This window comes from Palaemon carinicauda, chromosome 38, assembly GCF_036898095.1.
Source record: "Palaemon carinicauda isolate YSFRI2023 chromosome 38, ASM3689809v2, whole genome shotgun sequence".
Taxonomy (NCBI): domain Eukaryota; kingdom Metazoa; phylum Arthropoda; class Malacostraca; order Decapoda; family Palaemonidae; genus Palaemon; species Palaemon carinicauda.
The window spans coordinates 8,673,051-8,686,149 of record NC_090762.1 but is presented as its reverse complement, the minus strand read 5'-3'; the positions used below and the strand labels follow the sequence as shown (position 1 = coordinate 8,686,149).

General features: G+C 46.7%; 1 protein-coding gene across 2 annotated transcripts in view; it reads right to left on the bottom strand.

Annotated features, from left to right (window-relative positions):
• Positions 1-12,774, bottom strand: part of LOC137630418 (UPF0598 protein CG30010) — an 88,566-nt gene extending 75,792 nt beyond the window's left edge. For both annotated transcript variants that reach the window (XM_068361878.1, XM_068361877.1), the window contains exon 1: positions 12,718-12,774. The gene's annotated coding sequence lies outside the window, so the exon portion shown is untranslated. The remainder of the gene's footprint in view (positions 1-12,717) is intronic.
• Between the last annotated feature and the right edge of the window lie 325 nt (positions 12,775-13,099).

Here is a 13,099-nt window from a genome sequence, read left to right as displayed (position 1 = left end):
CTGGGAGTAAGTGTCCTTAAGGTCCAGTGTGCAAATGAAGACCTGAGGTCTTAGCCCTTGTTCGAACTCCAACATGGTGTGGACATCGAACCAAAGGGACAGCCCCTTGCCGGATCCTTTTGCATGGAAGATTGTCGACGCTGGAGTCTTGACTCGTGTCGTAAAGGATCAGGTGCGATACCCAGTGTAAGAATTCTTCTCTGAGAGAGAATTCCTTTAACTAACAAAAGGAAGGCAACGTTTAGCCTTACCATGTGCCCTGATGGGATTGATGCTATTCCTTGGAATAGAATCAATCTGGCGAATGTTAATCAATGGTTAATTGTTGGGTATCGTGGTTACTGTGCAGTTGGAGAATGCTCGCAAGTAGTTCCCTGTCGACAAGCCGTTAATGAGGATTGTCGAATGTTTGCCGATCACTTCAGTGTGATGGCGAACAGCCAGTAGCGAGAAGTATGTTGTATACCTTCTGATCTAGGAAACTACAGGAAGAGGTTGACTAGTAAGTTCGAGTCACCAACTGTTGGCAAATTGCCGATGACCGATGAATCGGTGGTCTGTGAGCCGATGGTGAGTTAGAGATCAGTAAGCTGATTATAGTCCCCCCTTGGTTGGTCAGAGATGAGCAAGCTGAAGATGGGCTGGTCAGAGATCAGCGAGCTGAATTCAATGATCCAAGAAAGATGAGCTGCCCATCGGTGATCTAGTGATCAGCAAGCTGATGACTGGTTATTGACTAGCAATCGGTGATTGGAAACGTTAGCAATTGGAGATTGTTAGTCATTGGAGGGACTAGAGGTCAAAGATCAGCATTGAGCTAGCAATTGGCAATCTGGTGATCGGCGACCTAGCGATCAGTAAACTGTGAACTAGCCATCAGCAAACAGTGATCTAGAGATCAGACTCTTGATGCTTTTCTGTTTGCTGACGGTGGTCTGTCAAGGAAAAAAGAAACTTCAGAAGAGACAGGGACCAAGGGTTCCCCGTTTCGATTCCCCTTGTAGGATGGAATCTTCGGGATCTTGAATCCTTCTGTGAAGCCTTATTCCTCTTTTCCCGGTGGCAATGTTTAAGTGTTTGCGGGGAGGAATGGGGCAATGGTGACCTGTCCAAAAAGTTTTATTCCTTTTACTGCCTATTGCGCGAGTGTGTAGGAGAGTACTGGAACAATGGCACACAGGATGCTGCTGGTGCTCAATTTCTGCCTGGAGAGCAGGCAAGCGCTGGCTCTTAGGCAAGAGCTGGTGCATTGGATCTGCGAGCCTTGACTCTTTGGCAAGAGCTGGCGCATTGGAACTGAGACCGTAACTGCGCAGAAGAGCGCAGGAAAGTGCGGAAGAGCGCTGACGCGCATTAAGGCACTGTGTAGTTTTGTGCATTCTCCCTAGAATGCGCCGAAGTGTGTGACTGGTTGCGCAAGGGTGGGTGCATTGGCGCGTGCGGAAGACCATTGGCGCGGGAGACCATCGGCGCCCACGCGCAGAAGACCGTCGGCGCGGACGGAAGGCTGCATGCGCACGCAAGATCATTGGAGCGCAAGAGCATTGGCGCACACACGCGCATAAGGGCATTGGCGCGCGCGCACAAGACGATTGACGCGCGCGCACAAGACGATTGACGCGCGCGCACAAGACGATTGACGCGCGCAGAAGATGACTGGCGCGCAAGATTATTGGCGCGCAAGATTATTGGCGCGCGCGCAAGAGCATTGGTACTTGAGCGTGCGGAAAATCATTGGCGTACGTGCGGGAGACCATTGGCGCCCACTCGCGGGAGACCATTGGCGCCCGCTCGCGGGAGACCATCGGCGCCCGCTTGTGGAAGATCGTTGGCGCGCGCGCGAAGATAGTGCTAGTAGGTTGGCAGGTCAGCTGGCAGGACAATCAGGAACTGGGATATGCTCTTTGGAAGGGCGCGCATCCACCGATGGACACCGTAAAAAGGTCCGCGTTAGGCTCCACGACCGAAGTCCAAAGGACTACGTTGCAGCGCAAGGTTGCGCTGGTAGATCGGTAGGTCAGCTGGCAGGACGATCAGGAACTGGGATGTGCCCTTTGGAATGGCGAGCATCCACCGATGGGGACCGTAAAAAGGTCCACGTTAGAGTCCAGGTCCGAAGTCCAAAAAACTACGTTGCAGCGCAAGGTTGCGCTGGTAAATCGGTAGGTCAGCTGGCAGGACGATCAGGAACTGGGATGTGCCCTTTGGAAGGGCGAGCATCCACCGATGGGGACCGTAAAAAGGTCCGCGTTAGAGTCCAGGACCAAAGTCCACGGACTAAGTTGCAGCGCAAGGTTGCGCTGGTAGGTCTGCTGCGCTGATAGGTCTGCTTGATCCTTCGAAGAGGTGTCTCTATGAGTGGGTGTTTCCTGAGTGTCAAGGAACAGTAGCGCACGAGAGGATGACACCTCATGCTCTTCCCTAAGCTTACCTTCCCTAGGGAAGCAAGCACCCTCCATATGAGTACCCAGCCAAACAGAAGGAAAGGCAAAGTCCTCCCCCTTACCCTGTTAGGAAACTTGCTGTTTGCCTTGAAAGGCTTACCGAGTGCTGCCAAGGCAAGGCTGAAAAAGAGCGCTAGCACGTGTATAGGGTAAGATATTGTCAACCTCTACATGCAGTACAGAGACCCTGAGGATCAGTCTTCAAGACAAACAGGAAGGTGATACAACAGCGCCCTACGATGCCCAGGACAAACCATTATGGGGGTAGAATGTAGTTTGTTGGGACAGGCGGTATCTTTCTTATTACTAGCCAAATCCTTATTCCTTATGGGGGAGATGTTCTTTACTATGATACGATATACCATAATATGAAGTTATTTTATCATTTTAAAGATATAATTTAGAGAGCTGCCCATAGCTTTTTTTTGTGTAGGAGAGAGACTTACGAAGGGGGTCTGGGGGCTTGCCCCCGACTAGGGGTTGTGACCTGGGAACAACTAGGTTAGGTTAGGTGGGTTTGTGGTGTTTGTACGATAGCGACAGTGTTTGGGTGGTTGCAGGGGCCATTAGCCTGCCCGTTAGGTCATTGGAAAGCATTTACAAATTTAGTGAATTCATTATTTCATTCTGTTAAAATTTCCGTGAAAAATTCGATAAGTGATGATTTTTACTCTATTTTCTGGCGATCGCAACCCTGTCCTAGTATGTAGTTTGTTGGGACAAGCATTTACAAAACTAATGAATACTATTTCATTCTGTGATCATTCCCTTGAAATATGTTATTTTCATTAGTAAAATAAATTTTTGAATATACTTACCCGATAATCATGTAGCTGTCAACTCCGTTGCCCGACAGAATTCTACGGGAGGGATACGCCAGCTATCACTATACTAGAAGGGGGTGTACTCACCAGCGCCACCTGTGGCCAGGTACTGCAGTACTTCTTGTTGACACCACCTCACTTTTTCCTCGGTCCACTGGTTCTCTATGGGGAGGAAGGGCGGGTCAATTAAATCATGATTATCGGGTAAGTATATTCAAAAATTTATTTTACTAATGAAAATAACATTTTTCAATATTAAACTTACCCGATAATCATGTAGCTGATTCACACCCAGGGGGGTGGGTGAAAACCAGTGTACATGACTAAAGGATAGCTAAGTATCCCGTATTTCATATAAACAGTTATTTCAGAATAACAATGAAATAATAAGTACCTGGTAAGGAAGTCGACTTGAACCGTTACTCTGCCTTTATTAAGTTCGTCTTCCTTACTGAGCGCAGCGTTCCTCTTAGGAGGCTGAATCAACTCTAAGGTGCTAAAGTATATAGGGCTGCAACCCCTACTAAAGGACCTCTACACAACCTCTAACCCGGGCGCTTCTCAAGAATGAATTGACCACCCGCCAAATCAAAAGGATGCGGAAGGCTTCTTAGCCTACCGTAACAACCATAAAAACAACAATAAAAGCATTCAAGAGAAAGATTAAAAAAGGTTATGGGATTAAGGGAATGTAGTGGCTGAGCCCTCACCTACTACTGCACTCGCTGCTACGAATGGTCCCAGGGTGTAGCAGTTCTCGTAAAGAGACTGGACATCTTTAAGATAAAATGATGCAAACACTGACTTGCTCCTCCAATAAGCTGCATCCATTATGCTCTGCAGAGAACGGTTCTTATTAAAGGCCATCGAAGTGGCTACGGCTCTCACTTCGTGGGTCCTTACCTTCAGCAAAGCAAGGTCTTCCTCCTTCATATGAGAATGGGCTTCTCTAATCAGAAGCCTTATATAATACGAAAGTCCGTTTTTGGACATGGGCATCGAAGGTTTCTTGATTGCACACCATAAGGCTTCTGACTGTCCTCGTATAGGTTTTGACCTATTAAGATAATATTTTAGAGCTCTGACAGGGCAAAGAACTCTTTCTAGCTCGTTGGAAAGGCTAGGAATTTCAAACGATCTAGGCCAAGGACGTGAAGGAAGTTCATTCTTAGCTAAAAATCCAAGCTGTAAAGAACATGTTGCAGATTCGGATGTGAACCCAATGTTCTTGCTGAAGGCATGAACCTCACTGACTCTTTTAGCTGTTGCAAGGCAGACGAGGAAAAGAGTCTTGAGGGTAAGGTCCTTGAAGGAAGCTGACTGGAGAGGTTCGAACCTAGGCGACATAAGGAACCTTAAGACTACGTCTAGATTCCAGCCTGGAGTGGGTAAACGACGTTCTTTAGTAGTCTCAAAAGACTTAAGGATGTCTTGAAGGTCCTTGTTGGAAGAAAGGTCCAAACCTCTGTGGCGGAGAACTGAAGCCAACATACTCCTGTACCCTTTAATCGTAGGAGCCGAAAGGGATCTCTCATTCCTTAGATGTAATAGGAAGTCAGCTATTTGGGTTACAGAGGTATTGGTGGATGAAACTGCATTGGCTCTACACCAGCTCCGGAAGACTTCCCACTTGGATTGGTAGACTCTACGAGTGGATACCCTCCTTGCTCTGGCAATCGCACTGGCTGCCTCTTTCGAAAAGCCTCTAGCTCTAGCGAATCTTTCGACAGTCTGAAGGCAGTCAGCCGAAGAGCGTGGAGGTTTGGGTGCAACTTGTCTACGTGAGGTTGACGTAGAAGGTCCACTCTTAGAGGAAGAGTCCTGGGGATGTCGACCAGCCATTGTAGTACCTCTGTGAACCATTCTCTTGCAGGCCAAAGGGGAGCAACCAGCGTCAGCCGTGTCCCTTCGTGCGAGATGAACTTTTGAATGACTCTGTTGATGATCTTGAACGGTGGGAATGCGTAAAGGTCGAGATGGGACCAATTCAGCAGAAAAGCATCCACATGAACTGCTGCTGGGTCTGGAACTGGGGAACAGTACAAAGGAAGTCTCTTGGTCATGGAGGTGGCAAACAGATCTATTGTAGGCTGACCCCACAAGGTCCAAATTCTGTTGCACACGCTCTTGTGAAGGGTCCATTCCGTGGGGATGACCTGATCTTTTCTGCTTAGGCGATCTGCTGAGACGTTCATGTTGCCCTGAATGAACCTCGTTAGTAGGGTGAGGTTTAGACTTCTTGACCAAATGAGGAGGTCCCTTGCGATCTCGTACAGGTTCCTCGAATGGGTCCCTCCCTGCTTGGAGATGTAAGCTAAGGCTGTGGTGTTGTCGGAGTTCACCTCCACCACCTTGCCTAGCAGGAGGGACTTGAAGTTCAATAGGGCCAAATGAACTGCCAGGAGCTCCTTGCAGTTGATGTGGAGCGTTACCTGTTCCTTGTTCCACGTTCCCGAGCATTCCTGTCCGTTCAAGGTCGCGCCCCAGCCCGAGTCTGATGCATCCGAGGAGAGATGAAGATTGGGGGTCTGAATCGCTAACGATAGGCCCTCTTTGAGAAGGAGGTTGGTCTTCCACCACAAGAGAGTGGTCTTCATCTCTTTGGTGACCGGGATAGAGACTGCTTCGAGCGTCAAATCCTTGTCCCAATGAGCTGCTAGATGGAATTGAAGAGGGCGGAGGTGGAGTCTCCCTAACTCGACGAACAGTGCTAACGATGACAGGGTCCCTGTGAGACTCATCCACTGTCTCACCGAGCAACTGCTCCTCTTCAGCATGCTCAGGATGCAATCTAGGGCTTGGCTTATCCTTGGGGCCGATGGAAAAGCCCGAAAAACCTGACTCCGAATCTCCATTCCCAGGTAAACAATGGATTGGGAGGGAATGAGCTGGGACTTTTCGAAGTTGACTAACAGACCCAGTTCCTTGATCAAGTCCAAAGTCCAGTTGAGACTCTCCAGACAGCGACGACTCGTGGAGGCTCTCAACAGCCAGTCGTCTAGGTAAAGGGAGGCTCTGATGTCGGATAAGTGGAGGAATTTTGCAATATTCCTCATCAGAAGCGTAAACACCATAGGAGCTGTGCTTAGGCCAAAACACAGGGCTTGGAATTGGTACACAACCTTTCCAAAAACGAATCTCAGGAAAGGTTGGGAGTCTGGATGAATAGGAACGTGAAAGTATGCGTCTTTCAGATCCAACGAGACCATCCAGTCCTCCTGCCTGACCGCTGCTAGGACCGACTTCGTCGTCTCCATAGTGAACGTCTGCTTGGTGACATAAGCATTGAGCGCGCTGACGTCCAGCACCGGTCTCCAACCTCCTGTCTTCTTGGCCACCAGAAAGAGACGGTTGTAGAAGCCCGGGGATTGATGGTCCCGGACTATAACCACTGCCTTCTTCTGTAACAGGAGCGACACCTCCTGGTGCAACGCTAGCCTCTTGTCCTTTTCCTTGTAGTTGGGAGAGAGGTTGATGGGAGAAGTGGTCAGAGGGGGTTTGCGGCAGAATGGTATCCTGTAACCCTCCCTCAGCCACCTGACAGACTGGGCGTCTGCACCTCTCTTTTCCCAAGCTTGCCAGAAGATCTTGAGTCTGGCTCCTACTGCTGTCTGGAGAGGAGGAGAGTCAGTGTTTGCCTTGAGAAGTCTTGGAACCTTTCCTAGACTTGCTCCTGGAAGAGTCTGGACGGGAGCTTCCTCGGCTGGGGGCTCTACCACGAAAGGGCGGAATAAACCTCGTAGCAGGCGTATCAGCAACTGGGGTGCGGTAAGTCCTGGGGACTGAGGGAGCAACCTTAGTCTTACGAGCTGAAGAAGCCACAAGATCATGAGTGTCTTTCTGAATCATTGCCGCAGACAAGTCCTTGATAAGTTCTTCGGGAAACAAGAACTTAGAAAGCGGAGCGAAAAGGAGTTGAGACCTTTGACAAGGTGTGATGCTGGAAGAAAGGAAGGTACAAAGTTGCTCCCTTTTCTTAAGAACTCCTGACACAAAAATTGAAGCAAGCTCGCCAGATCCATCCCTAATAGCTTTATCCATGCAGGACATTAAAAGCATGGCCGAGTCTTTGTCCGCAGGGGAGGTCTTCTTGCTAAGGGCCCCCAGGCACCAGTCTAGAAAATTGAACATCTCAAAGGCCCGAAATACACCCTTTAGTAAGTGGTCTAGATCGGAGAAGGTCCAGCAAACCTTAGAGCGCCTCATTGCTGTTCTACGAGGAGAGTCGACCAAACTCGAGAAGTCAGCCTGGGCAGAGGCAGGTACTCCCAAGCCTGGTTCCTCTCCTGTGGCATACCATACGCCCGCTTTAGAAGTGAGCTTAGTCGGTGGGAACATAAAGGAAGTCTTTCCTAGTTGCTGCTTAGACTGCAACCACTCCCCTAAAATTCTTAGAGCTCTCTTAGAGGACCTTGCAAAGACGAGCTTAGTATAAGTTGACTTGGCTGGCTGCATGCCCAGCGAAAACTCAGATGGCGGAGAGCGGGGGGTAGCAGAGACAAAGTGGTCTGGGTATACCTCTCTGAAAAGAGCCAGGACCTTACGAAAGTCTATCGGAGGAGGAGAAGACTTGGATTCTTCCACGTCTGATGAGGGATCCAGGTGTGCAGCCTCATCATCAGAAACCTCATCACCAGAGTGTAGCAAAGTGAGAGGTAAGGTATGCTGAACAGCAGAATCTGCACGAGCGGGAGCAAAAACGCTTGTGGTTTCATCCTCAAGTCTCTGTTGCTGAGGCAAAACCTGAGGTTCAGGCTGCAAAGGCTGGTCAAAAGGAGTAGCAGAAGGTAGGCGCATGGGTTGAGGAGGCTGACTCCTGGCATGAGTGTCTTGACTCAAGAGTTGCGCTTGCTGTAAGGTTAGCGGATGCGCAGTAGCAGGTTCCTGAGGAACGAGTTGAGGTTCCTGAGGTGTGAGCTGCGAGAGTTGAGGTAGTGGCTGCACAGAACGCAGTTCTTGTCCCGCGAGTTGAGGTTCCTGAGGCGCAAGGCTAAGGTGATGAGGCTCTCGCATTGAGGAGGGTTGAGGTCGCTACAGCGAGAGCTGAGGTGTCTGCCTCATGGATGGGAGAGGTTGTTGTACCTCAAGAGAGTGTTGCCTCACTGGTGGAACCGCAAGTGGAAGCGGAGGAAGTAAGGTATAAGCTTCCTGTTCCCATTGCTGAGGTTGCCTTAAGGAAGGCGGAGGTAGCTGCACACCGCTGGAAACTGGCAACTCAGTACGTGGTCTGCCTCATGGATGGGAGAGGTTGTTGTACCTCAAGAGAGTGTTGCCTCACTGGTGGAACCGCAAGTGGAAGCGGAGGAAGTAAGGTATAAGCTTCCTGTTCCCATTGCTGAGGTTGCCTTAAGGAAGGCGGAGGTAGCTGCACACCGCTGGAAACTGGCAACTCAGTACGTGGTAAGGTATCCTGAGGAGCCTCAACATCGTACGCCTGGCAGACAGGACTGCGGTTAGGCGGAGCGATCGCAGGAGGAGGTGTAACCTTCTCAGCCTGACACTCACGCATTAAGACCGCAAGTTGTGACTGCATGGACTGCAGTAGAGTCAACTTGGGGTCGGCAGACACTAAGGTCTGCTGAGGCAAAGCCTTAACAGAAGAGATCTGTTGCGGCAGCACCTTACTCCTCTTAGGAGGTGTGCAGTCAGCTGATGACTGCGGCGAGTCAGAGCTGATCCAATGACTGCAGCCAGGTTGTAGAGCTCTTGAGGTCTGGACTCTGCGTTTGAGAGGTCTTGAGACCTGAGTCCAACGTTTTCTCCCTGATAATTCTTCAGCAGACGAGTAAAAGACGGGCTCAATCGTCTGCGGGTGGGAGTGACGGTCTTTGTAAGACACGCCCGCAACCACCGAGGATACTTCTGTGCGCCGATCAAGGCCTGCCGAACCCTTTTGCCCTTCGACATTGCTTCTCCCCTGGGCTTGGGAGTTTGCAAGAGGTCCCGGACTGGGAGGACGACTGGCACGCACAGAAGTACCCTCACGCACCACACTGAAACTGACACTAGCACTTGGCACTGCACTGACACTCGCACTTGTCACAGCACTGGCACTATTACCTCCCACTGCACTTTTGACCTTAAGTTCCTTGACTTCGGCCATAAGAGACTTATGATCACTAACCACCGATTCCACTTTGTCACCTAAAGCCTGAATGGCACGCAAAACAATAGACATATCAGGTTGAGGGCAAATAGTAGGTTCGGGGGTAGCCACTACAGGGGGAGGAAAAGGTAGGGGATCATGTGGTGAGGAAAAAAGTGAAGAGCGAGAAGAACTCCTCCTAACTCTCTCTCTCTCTAACTTAGTTGAATATTTAAGAAAACGGACAAATTCAAGTTCCGAAAGTCCGGCGCATTCCTCACATCGATCTTCCAACTGACAGGGTTTTTCCCTACAGTCAGAACAAGCGGTGTGAGGATCTACCGAGGCCTTCGGAATGCGCCTATTACAAGACCTACATCGTCTATGGGGTGGGGCTTGTGAAATGTCAGACATCTTGAATCAAAGAGTTAGCCAAGTGGGGATTCCAATAACCATTAATCAGAACTAAATAATAGCTATCTAAGCTAATATAGAAGTTTTCCAGTAAAGCGACAGCCGAAATCTGAGAGAAATACTTCACCAAAAGCCGTGAAAATACTCCAAGATCATAAGCGTATCCCATGAATGTCTTGCCGGAAGCACGACAGAGGAAAAAGTGAGGTGGTGTCAACAAGAAGTACTGCAGTACCTGGCCACAGGTGGCGCTGGTGAGTACACCCCCTTCTAGTATAGTGATAGCTGGCGTATCCCTCCCGTAGAATTCTGTCGGGCAACGGAGTTGACAGCTACATGATTATCGGGTAAGTTTAATATTGAAAAAGAGCTGATTTCGGACATTTTTTACTCAATTTTCTGGCGGTTCCAGGCCTGTCCCGACAAACTACAAAGGCTCCTATGATGGTTCTGCTGCTGGGGGTGGTTGTTGGTTGATTTCGGACATTTTTTACTCGATCTTCTGGTGGTTCCAGGCCTGTCCCAACAAACTAAAAAGGCTCCCCAATATGGTTTTAGATCTCCATGGGCCTAGTAAAGAAAAAGGAATGGAAAGTTTTTATCTTTCAGACCAGTTTCTCTTTAATCATATTACAGTTAAGAGGTTTTTAATGGGAGAGCAAGACAACGCCTATACTCTATCAAGGGAAGTTACTAGTGCAGGTGTGAGTGGGGTAGTTGGTCTACCCCCACTCCCCCCTAGGCCAACTAGAGGAGGGTAGTTACACCTCGCAAAAAGCTTGATGGCTAGTTTCAGCTATCGCCAAAATATATCTCCACTATAAAGAGCTTAATGTTTTGTATAGTACTCGAACAATGCTTGTTTGCAGTCATATATACATAAATGAAAGTGATTCTGTAAGAAAAGTTTGAGAGGATATAATAACATGTACAGTACAGTATCCCTGCTTATGCAGGTAGTGTTAGTGTTAATATTTAGTTAGGTTAAGAAGAAGACATTAGCATAGGTCATATTGCAGTTTCTTTCCCTGGTAAAATTAGCTTTTTTACTTAGACAACGACTAAAAAACCGTTGTCATGTTCTAATACTAAAGGAAAATGGAAATATTAAAAAATATTATTCTATGTGAGAAAGTGTTTAGTTGATATGATACTTTAATTTCCAGTGAAATTGGACGAGTGCTGTCTATTTGGATCTTTTTCTCTGTACGAATGATGGCAGATGGGGCAAAATAACTTACTTATTAATCGACCAAAATATGAACACTATTTCATTGTCTAAGTCTATTGTTTACTTTTGGGAGACTATTGGTAAGTTACTGCACCTGTGTTTTCTGGAATTGCTTTTGGCAGCTTTTATGTTTTTTGTATGAGGCAATCATTATCAGGTTTGTTTCAAGCAATTAAGAGCTTCCAAATATCTATGCATAAGTTCAAAGATGTTCTTTAACAACCTCCAGCCGTCACAAGAAGACATCACTCAGAGGAGAGTTCAATCTACAGTACAGAAATGTACTTTTAAATTTGGTGTAATTTCCTTTACTGTACTTCAGTAATTGACTGCAAAGCTTTTAAAACAGGTGGATTTGTTAGGCTCTCTACCCTTTTACAAACCATAAGTGTATCACGTTTTGTGACCTGACAAGGAGCCCCCGCTAGGAGCTGTGACCTGGAAACTACTAGGTTAGGCTAGGTGGGTTTGTTAGGTTCTGTACCCTTTTACAATCTCAAAACTGTTGAATAATCATGGCTTTTCCAGTTTTTGCACACTCAAAATCACAGGTTCCCACCTGTGTCCCTTGGGAAAGGGGGTCCATAACAGTACAACAGCTTATTTGCAGTGGAAATAAAGGTCAAATTCGTTGAAAGCATATCATTTCTTGTAAGAACAGTTATTTTTTCTCTTAGAAATGTTGCCCCATGTTTTTTCATACATTTACTAGTATTTATTTGCACCTGGAGTTATGGTATTCAAAATGTGGTAAATATATGATACTTTCAATACAGTACTAGCAAAACTAGAATTTGGTATAAGAAATGGACGAGTGTTGGCTTGTTTGGTATTTTCCTCAATATGTTTAATAGGGCCTGGGGAATAATAACTTACATATCGGTCTATAATAATGTGAAGTATGTTTTTCATTCTAAGTCCATTGGTTACATCTGAGAGACAGAAGGGGACTTATTGCGCATGCGTTTTTTCCTATGGATTGCGGAGCTTTCTGTGCATTTACAATGACATATCTGTCAGGTAGTTTTTTAAACCAATTAACAGCTTACAAGTATCCTTCGTAAGTTCCGGGATATTGTTCTACAACAGCCATTTTTTTTTTCACCTTCCTCTTCAGTTTCAACTTAACCACCATATATTTTGCAATTTATTTTTAGTTTGCCACCTGGGAAGAAGGTCCAGCTAGCAGTTGTGACCTGGGAAGGGGAGTCCAGGGGGCTTGTCCCCAGCTAGGGGGTTGTGACCTGGGAACTACTAGGTTAGGTTAGATGGGTTTATGTTCTGTACCATATTACAAATCTCAACAGTGATAAATACTCACGTTTTAGCCTGTTTTCTGCCACTTACCTAAACCATATATTTTTCCAATTGATTATCTCGGCTTATTTTGCATTTTAGACCATTATTGTTGCCGCAAATCACTCTGTTTATGGCATTTCCCCAACCAAAAAACCCAGGTTTCCAACTGGGTTCTCCAATAATTGTCTTTATATAAGGGGGTCCAAAAACTCTTGAACAGGTGGTTTGCCCCAATAATCACGGTCAGAAATGCATAAAACACAAGATAACGATTAGGAAAAATATACGATTCATGTATTTGACTACAAATTAAAGTATCATATATTTACACAAAATTTTAACTTTTTAATGCTCTAACCAATTGTGCATAGTAATTTGAGCTATCGAACAATGTCAACTTATGCAATAATACCTACTTACCGGCTATCAACTAAAACAAACTGTTGCTAACTTGCTAGGAAGTTAGGCAAGTTACACGATAGTAGTAGTTTTAAAGAAACTGTGCCTTTGGAAATGCTCTCCAATGTCACTTCTAACGCCAATTTTTTGTTTTTCTCTTTCTTTTGCTTGAAACATTGTTTTTTTTCATATTGGTTCACATTATCATTCATCTATTCCACCTCGCATTTCAGTGGATGATATAAGGTGCTCACTGCTCAAATAAGCTAGTCAGCAAATAAAAGTTTTATACAGTACTCATTTGGCCACATGAACTGACTGAGTTGTACGAGATAATTTCATTAGTCCCCAATATTTCTTAGATACTGCTAATAACAAAATTTTGTATGAATTAACTTGGAAA